Source organism: Ailuropoda melanoleuca, chromosome 1 (assembly GCF_002007445.2).
Source record: "Ailuropoda melanoleuca isolate Jingjing chromosome 1, ASM200744v2, whole genome shotgun sequence".
Lineage (NCBI taxonomy): Eukaryota > Metazoa > Chordata > Mammalia > Carnivora > Ursidae > Ailuropoda > Ailuropoda melanoleuca.
Window position 1 is genome coordinate 154,773,496 of NC_048218.1, and position 20,950 is coordinate 154,794,445.

Here is a 20,950-nt window from a genome sequence, read left to right on the forward strand (position 1 = left end):
ACACACACTTATGTTATGATCCAGCCATTTAACAGCTAGGCATTTATCCAAGAGAAAAAAAGCAGATGTCCACATAAAAATTGTACATAAATATTCATAACACCTTTATTCATAGTAGTAACTTGAAAACAACTCAAATGTCCATCAAAAGGTGAATGAATAAACTGTAGAATCTCTATGTAATGGAAGTCTAGACTGCAATATGGATGAATATCAAAATAATTATGTTGAGTATAAGATGCCAGATAAAAAGGGGCTCATAGTGAATGATTCCTGTGATGGTTAATTTTATGTATCAACTTGACTAGACCATGGGATGCTCAGGTAGCTGATTAAACATTATTTCTGGGTGTGTTTGTGAGGGTGTTTCTAGAAGAAATTAGTATTTAATTTGGTAGACTGAGTAAAGCAGATGTCCCTGCACATGTAGATATCATCCAGTCCATTGAAGGCTTTGAATAGGACGAAAAAGGCCTATTTGAACTAGGACATGGCTCTCCTGCCCTAAGTGCTCCTGACACTCAGATCTTCAGACCTGGACTGGAATTGATACCATTAGGTCTCCAGGTCTCAATCTCTCTTTTTCTTTCTCTGTCTCTCTCTGTTTTCCATTTATATTGTAGGTTAACTATATCTCATTAACAATAAAAAAAAATCAACATAAGATATTTTATACTAAATCCAAAGTAGAAAATGGAGGAAATCTGTGTTGTAAGAGCTCCAAGAATTTGATATCATTGAGTACTGGGGCAGTTATAGGAGATATGAGACTTAAACTGTGTCTTGAAGTTAATGAATATTTTCATGAAAGGAGTTTATGATTAAATGGACCCTGGTTTTGGTTGGTGCTAAACACCAGCAATTTCCTATAACTTTACACTAAAAGAACATCTCCATGTGGTACAAGCAGAAAACAATTGTCTTCTATGTCACCTTTGCCTGTTTAAAACTTTTCCAAGGAGATAGTTATGTCCTGTCCTCTGGTGACATCTAAGGGAGCTCTCATGTCTTTATCTGGCCTTATTTCAGTAGTTAAAATGTCCAGACCCATATAATTGTCAATACCAATTTCACTTAGAATCAGTGATCTCTCTACCTCTCCCTTTTTGTAACTGCTCAGGTATGGAGCTTGCAGTGATAAAGGGAATGTGCCTTCATTTTCTCTATTTTGTCAACCATTGCTTCTTTTCTTCTCTATTCCCCACCCTCAGCTTGCTAACTCACATTTCTATCCTCTTCAGGGTGAGAAAATTTGGAAGAAAAGGGAGGTAGGGGAACGAATGGTTTTACTTACTTAGTACTGTTATGATTTTGCTGTAGCAAATGTTTAAATTTGACTCTTCTCTCGTGGCATGTTCTATTGTACTTCCAGTTACTCAGGTGATAGCATCTTTTTGTTTGTCCTTTGCGCCCCCAGCTCAAGCTGCCTCCTTCACCCTTGGATTTCTGAAGGTGTACCCATTTGGTTGGGGTAATATCAAATGCAAATGGTCCTTTTTAAATCTATTCCTGGTCAGTTCTTCCTCATTTGGCACAGTGTAGATTACAGAATATATTCACTTATTATTATAGGACATATGTGACGGCTGTGTCATCTCTCTCTCTCTCTCTCTCTCTCTGAGATTCTTCAGGCACTTGCATGCTCTTCTCTCAGTCCAGAGCATATATATCAAGGACTCCAAATGGTTAGATTAAAATTCTTCTGAGTGACTTCAGTTAAGAGGATCATGGAGGAAGAGAAGAAAAAATAAAACAAGACAAAAACAGAGAGGGAGACAAACCATAAGAGACTCTTAATCATAGGAAACAAACTGAGGGTTGCTAGAGGGGAGGGGGTAACTGGGTGATGGGCATTAAGGAGGGCATGTGATATAACGAGCACTGGGTATTATATAAGACTCACATATCACAGACTTGTACTTCTGAAACCAATAATACATTATATGTTAATTTATTGAATTTAAATGTTAAAAATGAAAAACAAAAGATTAAAATACCATCCTTGCTTTTCTGACTCTGAGCAGAGGGAAGGGGAAAAAATGCCATAGCAGTTCAACTCTATCCAAAGACAAAAAAAAAAAATATTTCTTTTAGCTTTTTCAACCTCAAAACTTTTATACTCTGATGAATATTTAACTAGAGCTCAAAAAAAAAAAAAAAAAAAAAAACCNAAAGAACAGCTCTCATTTTTGTTTCCTTGCTGTTTTCTTTGCTAGCCCAACATAGGCAGAATATCACCTCTGTGTGGAATGTGGAAGCACTTGCTCCCTATTGTTTTCTTCATGGAATTTGAAGTCTCAGCCAGAACTAAAACAGAAAGGTTTTCATTTTAACATCCTGTTAAAAGAATGTATGCTGCCAAGGATAGGGTGTAATTGAATCTGACTATCAAAATCTGTGGTTCTCAGAACATAAGATTCCAAAAGGCATCATTTATGAGCATCCTAAAAGTAGGTGTGATTAGAGTTAGGATATATTTTTTTGTTTATTTGCATTTAATTCAGACTCTGTGTCAATATGGTATTAAGATTTGCATTGGATAACAAAACAAGATCATGTAGAACTCTGAAATTGTCAAAATGTTGAAAAACAATCTTAATATAATTTTCCATGGAAGGTATCAAAATAAAAATTATATTTTGAAAAATAGTTGTTCTTTATAATATCACAGATTTATCTAAATTGACATTAAAATCATGACTTACTTCTTGAAACTAATAATGCATGATTCATTATTTTGGGCATGGGATAATATGAGCAAGTACCAAATAGTTTTATTATGTCTTGAAGTTATCAGCCAGAGTTTGAGGTTGAAAAGTTCATAGCTAATGAAAATGATGAAGTCTTTAAAACTATCTCATAGAATAGGGGGAAATATGTATAAACATGCTAGGAGGTGTTGTCAAAGACCAAAATCCAGACAAGTAAGGATAATGATTTTATTCAGGCTATTCCAATAAGGAGAGTGCCCAAGATCTCAATACCAGAATTTCTTAGCAGGGTGGTTTTGCTTTGGACATATAAAAGCAGGAATAAACAATTTATAAGTAGGACAATTATATAATAAAGATTTTTTTTAATCAGAGAGAGTCTCAGTCAGTTGAATAAGATATATTTATTTTTGTGTCTAGCTGGTATTAGGAAACAAACATTTCTGTTAATCATTTGTGAGATAAAGAATAGGAATTTTGAGGTCTGCATCTGACCCTGTAATAATTAAGGAAGGGGTTATCTGTGAGTCTTAGGGGAGTCATTAAAATGAGTAAATTGTGAGTTTTATGTAAGTCCTGTGGGGAACAGTGGTTCTCTGCTATAAGCCGTTTCCTGGGACACAGAAGTTTGGAAGATTCTAGAAAATAAAGCAGTGGTGGAGATTTCCTCAATAAAACAATAAAAACAAAAACCACAACTCTACTTAGAATCATCAGAGAATTGAAGTCACAGGGCAAACCAGTGCCCTGAAAACTGGAGACAAGGGAATACACAGTTCACAGTTTACTAAGAACAGAAGCAGCCATAGGCAACAACAGGATTGGGATATTTAAGTGTACAACATTTTATCTAGAGTTAACAATGATACGCACTTAAATTTTTTTAAGAAGGTAAATCTCGTATTCAATGTCCTTTCCACAAAAAAATGTTTAAAAAAAAAAAACACATGCGTATGTGACTAATTGCTAGAGACTGATCTTGAACTACCTTGAGAGATTAAAAACTCCTGTGCTCAGCCTGAAAGGGGCCACCATACATTCTGTGTTTCATCCCCAGGAGTCCACAAGTTTCTCATAGTGAAAATCAGAGGAAAATTCTGTCATCTTTCTGGCAGCGTGTTGGGGGGGGGAGTGGTGGGAATAACCGACTGGAAATATGTTTATAGTATTCTGTCCTTTATAACAAAGGTCTGGCCTCAAAGAAAACTACTTTACCAGAAATACTGTCATTCACAAGTGAAGAAGAAATAAAGACTTTCTCAGACCAATAAAAATCAAGCAAATTTGTTGCCAGTAGATCTGATTTGCAAGAAATGTTAAAAATTCTTGAAATATTACAAATAATATAGGTCAGAAACTCAGATCCATACAAAGAGAAGAGCAAGAGAGAACAAAATAAATGAAATAAAAAAGAAAAAAATATATATAAATTTTTAGAGACAGAGAGAGAGAGTGAGCACAAGCAGTGGGGGTGGGTAGAGGAAGAGGGAGAGAATCCAAAGCTCCATCTCATGACCCTGAGATCATGACCTGAGCCAAAATCAAGAGTCAGACGATTAACCAACGAGCCACCCAGACACCCCCAAAATAAAACATTTTATTTTTATTATTCTTAATTACTTTAACAGACATCACTTTATTTAAAATAATAATAGCAACAATATATTTGTGGATTGTAGCCTATGGATAAGTGAAATGAATGATGGTGATGTTCCTAGAGATGAGAGGGATGAATTGGGTTTGCTGTTACAAGGAATCCCCCACTACCCATGAAACATTATAGCATTGTGCAAAAATGGACTTCAATTACTTATAAATGTGTGTTGAAAATCTAGGGCATCCTCCAAAAATTTTTTAAAGGAATATAATCAATGTGCTAAAAGAAATGGGAAAATGGAGTAAATGAAATGCTGAACTGAACCAGAAAAAAGGGAAAACACAGTAAAGGACAAAACAAAACGAAGTCAGAACAAGAACCATGAAAGGAAACAGAAATATCATAGAATTTAAATCTTAAATAAGTTAAAAAAATAAGGGACTGTTGAAAAATATACCATGCTAACACTAAGCAAAAGTAAGTTAGAGTAACAATATCCATTCCAGACAAAGCATACTTCAGAACAAGGGAAATCATCAGGGGTAAAAAGGACATTACATAAACATAAAGGGATCAATTTTCCAAGAAGGCATAACAATATTTAATGTTTACACACCTAACAACAGAATGTCAAAATAAGACAAAATCTGATTGAACATCAAGGAGAAATAGACACATCCACTACTTGTTACAAACTTCAACATCCCTCTATTGATAAAATTGACAGCTCCAGCAGGCAGAAAATCAGTAAACACATAGTTGAACTGAATAGCACCACCGATCAATTGGATCTAATTAACACTTCTAAAATATTTCATCCAACAGCATCAGAATGCATATTCTTCTCAATCTCATAAAGAACACTCACCCATATAGACCATATTCTGAGCCATGTAACACACCTTAACAAATTTAAAAGAAGAGAAGTATTAAGTATGCTCTTTGTTCACAATGGAATGAAACTAAAAATAAATAAGAGAATGATAGCTGGAAATTCCCCAAATATTTGGAGATCAGACAAACTACTAAATAACACATTAGTCAAATAAGAAATCTCAAGAAAAATTAAAATATATTTTGAACTAAATCAAAATAAAAATACAACACATCAAAATTTGTACGATACAGTGACAACAATGCTCAGAAAGAAATTAATGACATTGAATCATGTATCAGAAAAGAAGAAAACTCAAATTCAAACCTCAACTTCCACTTAGGAAATTAGAAAAAGAAGGGCAAATTAAATCCAAGAAAACAGAAAATAAGAAATAATAAAACCAAGAGCAGAAACAAATTAAATTAGAAAATGAATAAATTGGAGAGGAGTTAAGATGGCGGAGGAGTAGGGGACCCCTTTTTCAGCCTGTCCCCTGAGTCAAGCTGGATAGGTACCAGACCAGCCTGAACATCCAAGGAATCAGCCTGAGACGCAGGAAGATACATCTGAATCTCTACAAATGAACATCTCCAGCACTGAGTATTGAGGTACGAAGCGGGAAGCCGTGAAACCACGCACAGATATCGGAAGATAAACGGAAGGGGGAGGGAGCTGCCACGTTAGGGCGCCAGGAAGCGGTAGCCACCTGCATGGGGGAGCGGGTGGACTCGAGGACTGGCACCCGTGAGACAGTAGACTGAGACCATGAGCTGGGGAATGCACACGACCAGGCATCTCACGGAACTCCGGTGCATTCACTGGAACCAGACTGAGACTGGGAGCTCCTGAGTGTGCGGGGGCAGCTGGCGGTATTAGAAACACAAAGGACAGAGACGGGCTGGCCCTGGAAGTGAGGGCTGGGAGGCCGGGTGTAGGGTACACAGCCCGGGAGACTGCAGGGTTGAGCAGCACCAACAGTAACAGAGTTAAAGTGGCCAGAACATCAGTGGAGAACGGTCTGCGATCCCTCTGTTCTGAGACAGAGGCTGGGATTCAGCCACTGCTGCTCTGACTCTCAGAAGAGGCACAGCAAACCGCCAGGGAAAGCCGCCAGAGAACAAAAGCCTGGAAATGCCGGCTCACAGTGTGCCCATCCCCATCCCCCCTCGCAGGGGACATGGAGACTCTACCCAAACAGGGTTGCCTGAGTATCGGAGCGGCAGGGCCCTCCCCCAGAAAGCAGGCTGAAAAATCAAGAAGCCCACATCTCTAAGGTCCCTATAAAACAAGGGTGCACATCCTGGGTCCCGGTCAATAATTAGGGCTCTGGACAACCCCGCAAACTCTCCTCATCAAAATGACGAGAAGGAGAAATCCCCCACCAGCAAAGAAAAGACAATGAGTCTGTGGCCTCTGCCACAGAACTAATGGATATGGATATAACCAAATTATCAGAAATGGAATTCAGAGTAACAATGGTCAAGATGATGTGTAGACTTGAAAAAGTATTAACGAAAATGTTAATGAGAATATAGAATCTCTAAGGGTGGAAATGAGAGCGAATTTGGCAGAAATTAAAAATTCTATGGGCCAAATGCAGTCAAAACTAGAGGCTCTGATGGCCAGGGTGAATGAGGCAGAAGAACGTATCAGTGAACTGGAGGATGGGTTAGTAGAAGAGAAAGCTAAAAAAGAATCTGGACTCAAAAAAATCCATGACAGGAATGTAGGTTACGGGAAATTACTGACTCAATGAACCATTCCAATGTTAGAATCATCGACATCCCCGAAGGGGTGGAGAAAAACAGAGGTCTAGAAGAGATATTTGAACAAATTGTAGCTGAAAACTTCCTTAATCTAGCAAGGGAAACAAGCATTCGTGTCCAAGAGGCAGAGAGGACCCCTCCCAAGCTCAACCATGACAAACCTACGCCACATCACGTCATAGTGCAATTCGCAAATATTAGATCCAAGGATACAGTATTGAAAGCAGCCAGGGCAAAGAAATTTCTCACGTACCAAGGCAAAGGTATCAGAATTACGTCAGACCTGTCTACAAAGACCTGGAGTGAGAGAACGGGTTGGGGGGGGGCGTTTTTAAAGCTCTTTCAGAGAAAAACATTCAGCCAAGGATCATTTATCCAGCAAGGATGTCATTCAGAATTGATGGAGAAATAAAGACCTTCCAGAATCACCAGTCATTGACCAACTTCGGAACCACAAAACCAGCCCTACAGGAGATATTAAGGGGGGTTCTAGAAAAGTAAAAAGGCTCCAAGAGTGATACAGAACAGAAAGTCACAATCTATAGAAACAAAGACTTTACTGGCAACATGACATCATTAAAATCATATCTCTCAATAATCAGTCTCAATGTAAATGGCTTAAATGCTCCCATAAAACGCCACAGGGTTGCAGATTGGATAAAAAGACATGACCCATCTATTTGCTGTCTACAAGAGACTCATTTTGAACCCAAAGATGCATTCAGACTTAGAGTAAGGGGATGGAGTACCATCTTCCACGCAAATGGACCTCAAAAGAAAGCTGGAGTAGCAATTCTCATATCAGATAGACTGGANTCAGATAGACTGGATTTTAAACTAAAGACTATAGTTAGAGACACAGAAGGGCACTATATTATTCTTAAAGGATGTATCCAAAAAGTGGATACGACAATTATAAATATATATGCCCCCATTNGGTTGCAGATTGGATAAAAAGACATGACCCATCCATTTGCTGTCTACAAGAGACTCATTTTGAACCCAAAGATGCATTCAGACTTAGAGTAAGGGGATGGAGTACCATCTTCCACGCAAATGGACCTCAAAAGAAAGCTGGAGTAGCAATTCTCATATCAGATAGACTGGATTTTAAACTAGAGGCCATAGAGAGAGATACAGAAGGGCACTATATTATTCTTAAAGGAAGTATTCAACAAGTGGATATGACAATTATTAATATATATGCCCCCAACAGGGGAGCAGCAAGATACACAAGCCAACTCTTAACCAAAATAAAGAGACATATAGATAAAAATACGTTAATAGTAGGGGACTTCAACACTCCACTATCAGAAATAGACAGAACACCCATGCAAAAAAATCGACAAAGAAACAAGGCTTTGAATGCCATACTCGACGAGTTGGACCTCATAGATATATATAGAACACTACACCCCAGAACCAAAGAATACTCATTCTATTCAAATGCCCATGGAACATTCTCAAGAATAGATCATGCTCTGGGACACAAAACAGGTCTCAGCCAATACCAAAAGATTGAAATTATCCCCTGCATATTCTCAGACCACAACGCTCTGAAATTGGAACTCAACCACAAGGAAAAACCTGGAAGAAACTCAAACACTTGGAGGCTAAGAACCATCCTGCTCAAGAATGACTCGATAAACCAGGAAATCAAAAAACAAATTAAACAATTTATGGAGACCAACGAGAATGAATACACAACGGTCCAAAACCTATGGGATACTGCAAAGGCAGTCCTAAGGGGGAAATACATAGCCATCCAAGCCTCACTCAAAAGAATAGAAAAATCTAAAATGCAGTTTCTATATTCTCACCTCAAGAAACTGGAACAGCAACAGAGGGACAGGCCTAACCCACTGACAAGGAAGCAGTTGACCGAGATTAGAGCAGAAATCAATGAATTAGAAACCAGGAGTACAGTAGAGCAGATCAACAGAGCTAGAAGCTAGTTCTTTGAGAGAATCAATAAAATTGACAGACCACTGGCAAAACTTGTCCAAAAACAAAGAGAAAGGACTGAGATTATTAAAATTATGACTGAAAAGGGAGAGGTCACGACCAGCACCATTGAAATTGCAAGGATTATTAGAAACTTTTATCAACAGCTATATGCCAAAAAACTAAACAATCTGGAAGAGATGGAGGCCTTCCTGGANAAATTAAGCAATCTGGAAGAGATGGATGCCTTCCTGGAAACCTATAAATTACCAAGACTGAAACAGGAAGAAATTGATTTTTGAAACTGGCCAATTAATTATGAAGAGACTGAAACAGTGATAAACAACCTTCCAAATAAAAAAACTCCAGGCCTGGATGGTTTTCTTGGGGAATTCTACCAAACATTCAAAGAAGAAATAATACCTATTCTCCTAAAGCTATTTCAAAAAATAGAAACAGAAGGAAAGCTACCAAACTCATTCTATGAGGCTAATATTACCTTGATCCCCAAACCAGGCAAAGACCCCCTCAAAAAGGAGAATTACAGACCGATTTCTCTAATGAATATGGATGCCAAAATCCTCAACAAGATCCTTGCTAATAGAATCCAACAGTACATTAAAAGGGTTATCCATCATGACCAAGTGGGATTCATACCTGGAATGAAAGGGTGGTTCAACATTTGCAAATCAATCAGTGTGATACATCATGTCAACAAAAAAGACTCAGGAACCATATGATCTGNCAAGAACCATATGATCCTCTCAATTGATGCAGAAAAAGCATTTGACAAAATACAGCATCCTTTCCTGATTAAAACCCTTCAGAGTGTAGGAATAGAGGGTACATTTCTCAATCTCATAAAAGCCATCTATGAAAAGCCTACTGCAAGCATTATTCTCAATGGGGAAAAGCTGGAAGCCTTTCCCTTAAGATCAGGAACACGACAAGGATGCCCACTCTCGCCACTATTATTCAACATAGTACTAGAAGTCCTTGCAACAGCAATCAGACTACAAAAGGGCATAAAAGGTACCCAAATCAGCAAAGAAGAAGTCAAACTGTCTCTCTNGACAAAAAGGGATCAAAGGTATCCAAATCGGCAAAGAAGAAGTCAAACTGTCTCTCTTTGCAGATGACATGATACTCTATATGGAAAACCCAAAGGAATCCACTCCCAAACTATTAGAAGTTATAGAACAATTCAGTAAGGTGGCAGGATACAAAATCAATGCCCAGAAATCAGTTGCATTTCTATACACGAATAACGAGACTGAAGAAAGAGAAATTAGGGAATCCATCCCATTTACAATAGCACCAAAAACCATACGTTACCTTGGAATTAACCGGAGATGTAAGCATCTATATTCTAGAAACTATAAATCACTCTTGAAAGACATTGAGGTAGACACAACAAGATGGAAAAATATTCCATGCTCATGGATCAGAAGAATTAACATATTTAAAATGTCCATGCTTNGAATAACGAGACTGAAGAAAGAGAAATTAGGGAATCCATCCCATTTACAATAACACCAAAAACCATGCGTTACCTTGGAATTAACTTAACCAGAGACGTAAAGGACCTATATGCTAGAAACTATAGATCACTTTTGAAAGATATTGAGGAAGACATAAAAAGATGGAAAAATATTCCATGCTCATGGATTGGAAGAATTAACATAGTTAAAATGTCCATACTACCCAGAGCAATCTACACTTTCAATGCTATCCCGATCAAACTACCGAGGACATTTTTCAAAGAACTGGAACAAACAGCCCTTAAATTTGTATGGAACCGGAAATGGCCCTGAATCTCCAAGGAACTGTTGAAAAGGAAAAACAAAGCTGGGGGCATCACAATGCCGGATTTCGAGCTGTACTACAAAGCTGTGATCACAAAGACAGCATGGTACTGGCACAAAAACAGACACATCGACCAATGGAACAGAATAGAGAACCCAGAAATGGACCCTCGGCTCTTTGGGCAACTAATCTTTGATAAAGCAGGAAAAAACATCCGGTGGAAAAAAGACAGTCTCTTCAATAAATGGTGCTGGGAAAATTGGACAGCTACATGCAAAAGAATGAAACTTGACCACTCTCTCACACTATACACAAGGATAAACTCCAAATAGATGAAAGACCTCGATGTGAGGCAGGAATCCATCAAAATTCTAGAGGAGAACATAGGCAACAACTTCTATGACATCGGCCAGAGCAACCTTTTTCACGACACATCGCCAAAGGCAAGAGAAATAAAAGATAAAATGAACTTATGGGACTTTATCAGGATAAAGAGCTTCTGCACAGCCAAGGAAACAGTCAAAAAAACTAAGAGACAGCCCACGGAATGGGAGAATATATTTGCAAAGGACACCACAGATAAAGGACTGGTATCNCTACAGATAAAAGACTGGTATCCAAGATCTACAAAGAACTTCTCAAACTCAATACGTGAGAAACAAACAAATCATAAAATGGGCAGAAGATATGAACAGACACTTTTCCAATGAAGATATACAAATGGCTAACAGACACATGAAAAAATGTTCAAAATCATTAGCCATCAGGGAAACTCAAATCAAAATCACACTGAGATACCACCTTACGCCAGTTAGAATGGCAAAAATTGACAAGGCAAGAAAGGACAATTGCTGGAGAGGATGTGGAGAAAGGGGATCTCTCCTACATTGTTGGTGGGAATGCAAGTTGGTACAGCCACTCTGGAAAACAGTGTGGAGGTCCCTTAAAAAGTTAAAAATTGAGCTTCCCTATGACCCAGCCATTGCGCTACTGGGTGTTTACCCCAAAGATACAGACGTAGTGAAGTGAAGGGCCATATGCACCCCAATGTTCATAGCATTATTGTCCACAATGGCTAATTTGTGGAAGGAACCGAGATGCTNGTCAAGCAGAGATAGACAATTATCATATGATTTCTCTCATCTATGGAACATAAGAACTAGGAAGATCGGTAGTGGAAGAAAGGGTTAAAGAAAGGGGGGGTAATCAGAAGGGGGAATGAAGCATGAGAGACTATAGACTATGAGAAACAAGCTGAGGGCCTTAGAGGGGAGGGGGTGGGGGAATGGGATAGACTGGTGATGGGTAGTTAGGAGGGCACGTATTGCATGTTGCACTGGGTCTTATACGCAACTAATGAATCATCGAACTTTACATCGGAAACCGGGGATATACTGTATGGTAACTAATATAATACAATTAAAAAACATTAAAATAAAAAAGAAACAAATTAATATAAAAGCAGGAAAAAATTAGATAAAACCAATGAAACCAAAAACTGATTCTTTTAAAAGATCAATAAAATGCATAAACCTAGCGAGGCAAACCATGAAAAAAAGAGAAAAGATACAAATTATTATTATAAGAAATGAAAGAGGGGCCATTACGACCAATTCCATGGATGTTAAAGGGATAATAAAAGAATATTATAAATAACTCTATGCTCACCAAGTTTACAAATGAGATGAAGTGAAACAATTCCCTGAAAGATACTGCTGTCCTTGGGACCACACTTTGAAAAACATTGCTTTAGATGAACTTAGACCACATGATTTTTAAATGTTTCTGTCATTTTTATAATATCTTCTTTAGCATTGATTTGCCATTTGCCACTTCTCTTACATCTTAAAACAACCATGAAAGCAAACACCTATAGATAGGCACCCATTTATTCATCCTTTTTCCTCTCTTAGTTATCTGTTGGTAAATCTTCATTCTGGGATAGGACTCTTCCCAGTCATGGATGAGGAAATCCATCTACACACTAATCCTCAGCACAAGGTGTAATAACAATTCTGTAACACGGAGAGGTAATATGATTTGTAGATTTAGGAAAATAAACATCTGAAAATGATTTACTCTAGTAATCTATAGAAAAGAGAAGGCATATTTGGGAAGATCTATTTAATGTTCTTGCAAAACAGAAAGAAAAATATTGCCTGTATCCTTTCTAAAAAACTGACTTGATTATGTTACTGGATGGGAATCACAATTGAATACTCAAACTATGTTCTATTGGACTCTCTTATATAAACAATAAGGCAATATGCAATTCATCATAAAGACTCTGTCAAGAATTGTCACTGGGGACAAGCATAGTGGAAAGAATGGCCACATCACTGAATCTACGTGGATGTGCAGGGTAGTACCATATTTTACAGAGCACTTTGGGTGATGAGCCAAGGGAAACAATTTCCTTAACTTCTTGTTGTTACCATGTCTTCCAGTAAAGTTTGCTACAGATTCTGAAGTCCAGTGAAATATTATAACTGGGTAAAAAATAATGTCACTTATGTCTCCTCTAACAAAGTTAGCTTATATATAAAACATATCATTCTAATAATGATATTATCTAGCATGATGTTAATCTTGTCTAATTTGCTTAGTATACATATTATGGTAAATATAATAGAACATTTATTCCGCAGTTACCACTAAATAAACTCAATGATAAAACTCTTGAAACGGTAATATATAATGTTCTCTGATTAAATACATATTACAGAAGGCATAAGCAGATACTTCCAAAGTATTTCCCTGTGCTACTCTGAGGTTCATGTGATTTTCCTAAATACATTTATACATTGTATTGAGTTCAAAATCAGTGACATATGTTTAACATTACCTGTTGGGGAAATCCCAAGTTTACATTCAATAGTTAAAGCAAACAAATGCTTAGATACCGAAGATTCTTATAAACTGTCACTACATTCACTGGCTGGAGTGATCACATAAAAACTATGCCCAGACAAAGTTTGGTGAAATGAACATAAAAGTTTCATGCAGATGAAAGATGATAAAAGAGAAAACTTGGAGAGATCTCAGCTGGGCCTCTTCCTGCTTTGTGTGCTACCTGGGTAGGATGGCCAGGAGCCTTCTTGAATTCTGAGGAGGGAGAGGGGGTATTCTGCCTGGGGTGATCATCTTAGGGTAATCTAGAAATGTCTATGTATCTGAACTGGCCAATACGTGTAAGTGACATAATCAGTGTGTATGCTGCCATCCTGCATAGACTTGGCAGGGTGTAAGAGACATCAATGTATCTAGACTCTAGAGTATCGTATCAGTCAGACTGGACTGCCAGTTTTCCCAGAAAGGCACAGACGCCCAAGCAGGTTGTTGATAGGGATACTTTTTCTAGCTTCTCTCTGTTGGCTTGGAGTGGTCCTGCCTCTATAGCTAGGATGTTGCCATAGGCAGATTGCTGCTGAGGTGAGATGTTTTAATACCTCATCTTGGAATTCAAACTCCTGTTGCAATGGCAATGTTCATCTGGCTGGGTATGTCTGAACTGTCTATGACCCTCCCCTATAGGCAAGTAGGCAGGGAAAACAATCTCTGGAACATAGCTGAAGTCCAGATAATCTGGACAATAGGAATCTCCTCTTCCCCAAACTCTCTTCCCAGTAAGAACCATCTTAAACCCACAGGTATGTGGGTTGCCCAATAGTTGCCCTCTGTCACCTCTAGAATCTGAGTGAACCAAAGTCTCAGTTTTACTAGTAATTGGTTGAACAACTCTTTTAACCCCTCTGTGTCCTAGTTAACTCATGCGATCAAAAAATCAATAGAATTTGACAATAAAGATCCTGGAGCTAAAACTCCAGCTCCAGTATTTTCTAGCTGAGTGACACAGACAAGTTACTTAACCCTTCTGTACCTCAGTTTCTTTACCTACAAAATGTAGATCACAGTAGTTCCTACCTCAGAGAGTGGATATAAAGATTGAATAAGTTAATATATATACAGTACTTAAGACAGAACCTGCTACATAATGAAACAATATGTCTTTATTACTATCTCTGTTACTATTATCATTATCATCATGGCGTTTCCCCAATAACTGAAAGCTGAAATGGTTTGCATGTGATTATTGAATGTCTCTGCATTCACTGGCTAGTGTGATCGTGTAAAAATTACACACACGAGACTTTAGAAACATAAGTAAACAGGGAAATAGGTAAGAAATGTAGTAAACAGATAACAGTACTTGAGTGGCATTTCAACATTTCAGTGGGCTATTATTTGCTCTTCTAACTTTCTGTGTTTAAAAAAATGTATAAATAAATGTCATTTTTAACATAAATATAAACTAGAAAAATATATCATAAAAAATACTGATAAATAGTAATGACAAGCATGTGGAGAAGAGAACTATTATTTAACAATGGCTAGACGATTGGCTAAGAAACACTTTTATCAAAATAAATTTCTAATGAAGAAAAATTTATATTTTGAGAAGTTAATAATATAAAAGAGAGATAATGCATGGGGAGAAATAAGAAACCTCTATATAAGGACAGATTTTATAAGGTTAAAACTCATCACAATAATATTTTAGATTTCAGACAGGACTTGTGGTATCATAGAGTAAGAACCTTGGTAAATCTCCACAAAAGCAACATAGGATTGGCAAAATTGATTCTTTCAGAACTCTGGAAATTAACCTAAGGCTTCTCATAACCTAAAGAGTGATTATTTCAGAAAAAAACTACTGAACATCAGTAAAAACAGCAGGGTCTTTGATATTTAACTTGACTTACTCCCATCTCCCTGTCCGCAGCAATGCAATTTAAACCCACAATAAGGTACCATTTCACATCTACAAGGATGACTACAATGAATAAGACAGACCATAACAAATGCAGATGGGAATGTGAAGAAGCATGCTGTGAGAATGACACTAGAACAGCCACTTTGGACAGTGCTTGGCAGTTTCTCGAGGAGTTAAACATAAAACTACCGTATGATTGAGCAATTTCACTCATAAATATCTGCACAAGAGAACTGAGAACATATATCCCCACAAGAAACTGTTCATAGTTATCTTATTCATCATATCTGAAAACTAAAAACCTGCCCATCCATTTGATAGAAAAAATAGATGGATAGACAAAATGCAGCATATACATGCAATGAAATACTATTCAGCAGTAGAAACTATTGACATATGCGATGTCATGGATACACTTCAAGACATTATGCTAAGTGCAAAAAGCCAGGCACAAAACACCACATATGGTATGATTCTATTTTTTAGGAAATATCTAGAAAAAGGCAAATTTTTAGAGAAATGTTCCAAGAAATGATTGCCTGAAGCTGGAAATAAGAATGGGGATTAACTGTAAATGGGCAAAAGCGATCTTATTGGAGGAATAAAAATGGTCTAAAATGGATTTATGGTGGTGGTTACACCACTCAATAACATTAGTAATCATTACACTGTATACTTGAAATGGATGTATTTTATATTTAAAAAATACACCAATAAAAATTTTTTACAAGAATATTTTAAACTAACTCCCACTCCTAGCAGTCAGGGAATACTTTGCTGGGCATTTTCTGGGATCAATGACCTAGAAGCCTGATTGGACAAGGAGACAGAGTCTCATTTGCTAATAATTTGCTATGACCAGTAGTGAAAACAGGGATAGAGAGTAGAATTTTTAAAGCTGTGTTTTTGGGAGCCTTTGAATGAAAAACCTATTGGGAAAAAAAAGGATTTTATTTAAAAAGGCAGTTCTGAGTGTGAAGTCACATTGTGAGATGAGAGAGAGTCAAATATGCATAAGAAGATTTGAAGCCTAATTTAGGAAGCAGAAAGTGAACACATTTTTTAAAATGATAGCGATAGCTGAGTGGCCTTGGACAGCTCCGTATAAAAAAGTAGCTATAATGACTGCCACACATATTTTCTCTTCTCCTAGATTTTGACTAAATAAATATTCATGGATCCATAACCAAGGGGAAAACAAAGTAGAGCTTCATTATTATAGAAAACCATCTTTTATTACGGAACCTGAACTTGGAGAACATTTAAAATATAAGCACAACTTTATTTTATTGGATATTGTCTATTTCACCCTTCTCTCTCAACGGAGGGTGGTATATTCACTCTATAGTTCATAACTATTTAATAAACAATTATTGAGCACGTATTATGCTTCAAGTAGTTTTCTGAGAACTGGGATACAAAATAGCCTACAAATATTGTCTTCATTGAGCTGACATTCTAAAGGGAAAAGAGAAACAATAACACAAAGAAAATATAAAGTGTGTCATTTAGCAATGCTATAGAAAGAAACAAACACTAGTGCTATGGGGAAAAAAAAAGTTGCAATTTTAGTTAGGGTGGTCAGGGATGCCTCAAACAGAAGGTAGGCCATTCTAGTAAGGGTCATGACCTTGGGTAAGGCAATTATCTGTATTTGAGGCATCCCTACAATGGTTGACAGATAAACATTGTTCACCAACAGCACTCCCAGTAACACTGGCAACAAGTCCTTCTCTGAAGAGAGATCCAGGTCCACCATGTCATCAATATTCTCAAACTACAGAATAACCAGAATGAGTCATTCAGTAGTGGTTTATATAATCTCCACATTAGTGTTTAGGTCCCATTAGAGTCAAACCAGATGAGGAGGTGAGAGTGTCTTGTTTTAAAGCTTAAGATACACACCTGTTTTCCGAAGGATCTTAACCAAGTCAGTGGGGCTCTATTACCTAACATAGGTAAAAATAACATATGTGAACAATTATAAAAAAACAACTCACGAGTATAATATTTTACTGCTAAATTATTAGGTATAGAATATATATAAAAATTCAGAAAATGCAACAAGAATGTAGTAGAACAAATCACCAAGAAGTGAAGGCATTCTGACCCGGGCAGTTGCCATCTTCTAAATTCTTAGACCAAGTAAAAATTAAATAATACTATTGCTATTTTATCTTTTTTTTCCTCAGGTGCTTAACTTTAGGGTGTAAGCAAAAATGTTGTAAGGTCATATATTTACTCTTAAAGTTTTATTTACTTCTAGATATTCACTAATTCCAGTTCTTTAATGTTTAATAATAGTCTAATACAAGATAATTTAATCTAAATCACTAGTTTCACAAAGACTTTTGAAGAATGCTTATTTTAAAAAAATAATAGTTATTATTTATTGATATTTCTATGTGTCAGGCATTACATGGAACACTTTAAATCATCTCAATCAATCCTTTTAACAACCCTACCAGGAATAATCCAATATTAATGATCCTCATTAACATATGAGAAATCTGAGGGTAGGGAGTCTAAATAACCTGTCTGAGATGATATAAGTACTAGGTAGCACATGTAGGATCCAGTCTCAGCCTTTGGGTTAGTCACAAAACTCTTTAAGAGTTTTACTGCAAATAATCCTATCTGATGGCAACAGGAGAAACATTCCTGATACGGAATGGAGTAGCAGAAATAATAATCATATACCAATGATAGGAGTAGTTCTCTGTCTGGCCTCAAGCACCAGCTATAGCACTTTACCTCAACTCTTGAATGAGACAGTCAATGGCTGTGGGATTATTCACTTTTGTGGTGGGAAGTGAGAGAGCCAGAAGCAAAAGACCTGAGTAATGACAGGAGGGGTGGTGATAATTTGGTAAAACTAACAAAGACAATTCAGTTCCACAAAATTTCACAGGAAAAGTTTATGATTTTTAAAAATATGCTGTGGGATAGGGTTAATTCTCTCAAGAGATAGACAAAGATCAGTCCAGCAGTGGAGGAACAGAACACAATGTTTAACAAAAGTAAATTGCTGAAAAGTTGTCATTGCAAAGAAATTCTGAAGTGTGCAAAAGCTTTAGCTGAAGCAGATGGAGCTCATCATGCCATATTCAACATTTTTCCCCTCTCCTTGAAATAATTAGCCACAAGACTATAAGTACATTTTTCATGTCAAATGGACAGTGGCTTCAAAGACATTGGAGAGTGGAAGTGCGAGAGAGCGAGAAAAGGAAACTGACGACGCACGAAAGACAAAATATCAACATTTCTTGTACAATCACTGAACATGTGTCAGCAAGCATGAGGTCACTTTTTAACTGGAAGAAATACAAGTAAAATAGGTAGTTTACTAAGTAAGAGAAGCAAAGAAGTGTTCATCTTGCCTATCAACTCAAAAACTTGCAAAATATTGGGGCAGCATAGGGGTTTGGTTCACCCTCAATTCAAACAATATGAGTGGAAGTATCATATGACTATGAGAAAAACTGATGTCAAATATGATGTCTGGAGAAGAAGAGCCAAAACCTAATTCCTACCCTGATTAGATCCAACTTGATGAGATAGCTTTGGATCTACACTCCACACTTTGTATAATGTGGCAAAGCAGGGTATGTCAGGAGAACACTTACAGTGTAGGAGGCATAGTAGGATCCCTCTTGTTCAAGGCTGGTATTAATCAAACTGGTATTAGGGTTAATCAAAATGTCAGTTATATGACTTCTACCTCTAAGTAATTTTTAGTACAGACTAGTCAATGAGTTTTAGGAGTCTCGATTTAGTTTCTGTAAAATTCTAGTTACATGAGCAGAAAATGGGCACACTTCTGGTTTGGCCATGCTAGGATTACTTAAAGCCAAAACCTGTGTAGTGTGTCATCAACCACAAATAACAATACTAATAATAACATAATATTTATAATGTATTATATAGTATATAATTATTATTATTGCAATGTTCTGTTCAAAGCACTTTACATATATTCATTCCTGTGTCATAATAGCTTTTGAAATAGGTCCTTTAGTTATATATTCATTTTTCTAATAAATAAGCAGAGATGCAGAGAAGTTAAGGAACTTCACTAGATTGCACACAGCTAGTAAATAGCAGAGCAGAGATTGAAACCCAGTTATCCTACCTTTGAGAGTCTATGCCCTTAACCACAACAATATACTATAAACTATGACAGCTATATTGAAACCACTTTGCTCTAATACATGCTACACTCTCCCTCTTGTATCTAACTGGAGATTTCTTATCCACTATTGCTGACTATTCTGTGGAGTATCTCTTTTTGCTTCTTGTTTAGGGTAGCGCAAGTCAACATTTATGAGAATGCCATAACTTACCATAACTTACATGAAGCCTCTATGGAATCAAGTTGCTTTTCTTCAATATTACAGGACAAGATCCTTGGAGGCCTGAACATAAAGCAAATGGAAATTTACCCAATTCAAAAACACAGCACCCTGTATATCATAAAATAAGAAAGCTCAGAGGAGCTATATCTAAAATCTGCTTATATAAACTGGGACTAATGATTGAAAAATGTTTTTAAAAAAAACTCAAAAAAATGTTCTAAGCAGTTTTGGAATGAGTAATTGATGTACATGGTGTCCAGGGACAAATTAGTCATTCAGAAATTTAAGAAAGGAAGAAAAGCCCCATGGGTGTCTCTCAAAATCTTAATTTTCTTCTTTTTTTCGGTTGTTCCTGTTTATTGTAGTTATCTGCCTAATTTTTGGATACATCATCCTCCCCTCATATAGCTAATATGACTCAGGGGACATCAGTATGTTCAGGCATTTCCTGGGTACAGAACCAATCCTGAGGTTGGTCAGTAATGATATAAGGAGACATAAACCAGAGAAATTAACTCAGTCCTGCTGTACCCTGGGGCTTCTCTCTCTGCTTGCATTCTAACAATACCCTAGATACGTGCTCCTAAGTCTTAATGTTGTTTTTATAAGCTTAGCCACTACTGTAGCCATCATCTAGGGCAGTAATATGTCTTTTCTTTGAACTAAAACCAACTGGAGTTCCACCTTTTTAATCTAATTCTTGTAACCTAAGGATTTAAACTTCCACCTATTTCAGACATTAATCTGTTCTAGAAAAACTGTCTTTCGAAACCTACTTTTGCGTTTTTTCCCCATCTTACATCTGACCAGAATGTCCTGATGCTGACTGCTATTTCAACCACTACTTGCCTTCTATTATGATTTGTTTATTTTTAATCCACAGCCTTTCTCTATAGGAGTTCTTCTGCTCCATAACTTGGTTGACAACTGTCATCTCCTGCCCTGTCCCCAGGCCAAGAGTCCTCCCTACAACAGCGAATTCCTTTTCTGACAGTCCTTGTCTTTATGCTTCTCTACAGTGCTATGAGAAATACAACTCTATTTTCAGTCAACAGTGGCACATTGTTTGGTTTGAAGACCAATAGGCATTAAGCTCCAAGGGGTCAGAGATACTCATTTC

The 20,950-nt window shown here is 37.0% G+C and overlaps 1 long non-coding RNA gene across 1 annotated transcript; it reads right to left on the minus strand.

Moving 5' to 3' along the window:
• Positions 1-1,252: 1,252 nt before the first annotated feature.
• Positions 1,253-19,941, minus strand: LOC117803814. The gene is made up of 3 exons (XR_004627911.1): positions 19,819-19,941; positions 17,381-17,424; positions 1,253-1,710 (listed from the first exon to the last, which is right to left on the minus strand). It is a non-coding gene; the product is annotated as an uncharacterized LOC117803814 (long non-coding RNA).
• Between the last annotated feature and the right edge of the window lie 1,009 nt (positions 19,942-20,950).